The sequence below is a fragment of the Cyprinodon variegatus genome, unplaced genomic scaffold (assembly GCF_000732505.1).
Source record: "Cyprinodon variegatus isolate N-32 unplaced genomic scaffold, C_variegatus-1.0 Scaffold994, whole genome shotgun sequence".
NCBI lineage: Eukaryota > Metazoa > Chordata > Actinopteri > Cyprinodontiformes > Cyprinodontidae > Cyprinodon > Cyprinodon variegatus.
In genome coordinates this window covers 18,004-19,431 of record NW_015151447.1, presented here as the reverse complement: position 1 = coordinate 19,431, position 1,428 = coordinate 18,004, and positions in this window count along the sequence as shown.

The window sequence follows — 1,428 nt, the reverse complement described above, 5'->3', positions numbered from 1 at the left end:
ACACACATCCAACTACACAATATATTAAAGATGAAAAAAATAAGAATATGGGGGAGCTACTGTTTCCACGGGTCCCCTTTAACCCTTTAGAGTAGGGCACTACAGGTTATAGCTTATCACCATGAGACTGTAACAACACAGAGGTCATATAAATTGCTTAACCATCAACTGTTTGGATTAACGGTTTTTGATAATTTTGTAGAGCCAAAACAGTTGCTGAGAAAACTTCTGCTATTAGCTCTGTGAATTGCTGCTCTGCTTCTGGGGTCCATTAGATTGTCTCTGACATAGCTATTGGTGTGTCATAAAAAAAGCTTAAGAGAAGTTGAGTTTTTTTTTCATAATGCGGAGTCTAAGCGCTGCAGTAATAGCACAATTCTAAAAAAGACATTCGTGCTTTGGTTACTGGCTTACACTCTCTAGCTATTACAGTTCTTCACTCTTCTTGTAGCTTTTTACCTTCTTCTGAAATAACATGGCCCAAGCAACAGACTTGTTTCTGCACCCACTAAAAATTTTTATAACTGATTTTATACTTTCCCTTGCTTCACGTTTTAGCAGATATTGTTTTATCTGTGGCCTGTATTGCAATTTAGGAACTATTTTAACTGGATCTACAGTTGTCAACAGTCCTACATCATTTTTTCCTGTAGACCACAAAGCATTTGGAATATCTTTGAAATCATTTTCATTAGATTGCGATTTTAACACATGCTAAATCTTGGACCTTGGGTTTTACATCGAACAGAATTTTATAAGGCTGTTTCCATAGTTGGAAAAAATAGACATGGAGCAGAGATGATAAGCATGTTGCATAAAACACAGAAGGATTTAGTTGCAACGCCATAACATGTTCTATTCGTACAGCCTTCATACCCCCCAGCGTGGGGAAAATTGCAATGCCTAATTTTTCCATCAAGTCTCACCCTAACAGAGTAATGGGGTGAGTTGGTGATATTACTACAGAAACATGCAACATTGCAACCTTTTTCCTGTTTGAAGGTCTTCTATTTCTATTGCCCTTGACATCCATTCCTAGGATGTTTGACCATTTGCTGATTTTACAAAAACCGGCATTTTAGATGCTTTTAGCATTTACATCATCTTTAATACAAGTATACCAGGCTCCTGAATCGCATACAGGTCTAACTTCCTGTCCATTAATTTTTAGTGCTATTTATGTTTTTCCTTTTAATGCATTTAATATCCCCCATGCTCCATACATATCAACTGTTTTAATGGCCCCTGATCCCTATTTGCTCAAGCACCTAGTCACACCTCAGATGAAGAACTGCCCTGTGGACTCTTCCCCTGCCCTGCGGATCAGCTGATTGTATCTGTTTGGGGCACGCCCTAAACCAATGGTAGGGTGACCCAAAATTCCAGCATTTCTGGTCTGCTTTTACAGGTCTGGGCTGAAAGCCCCCT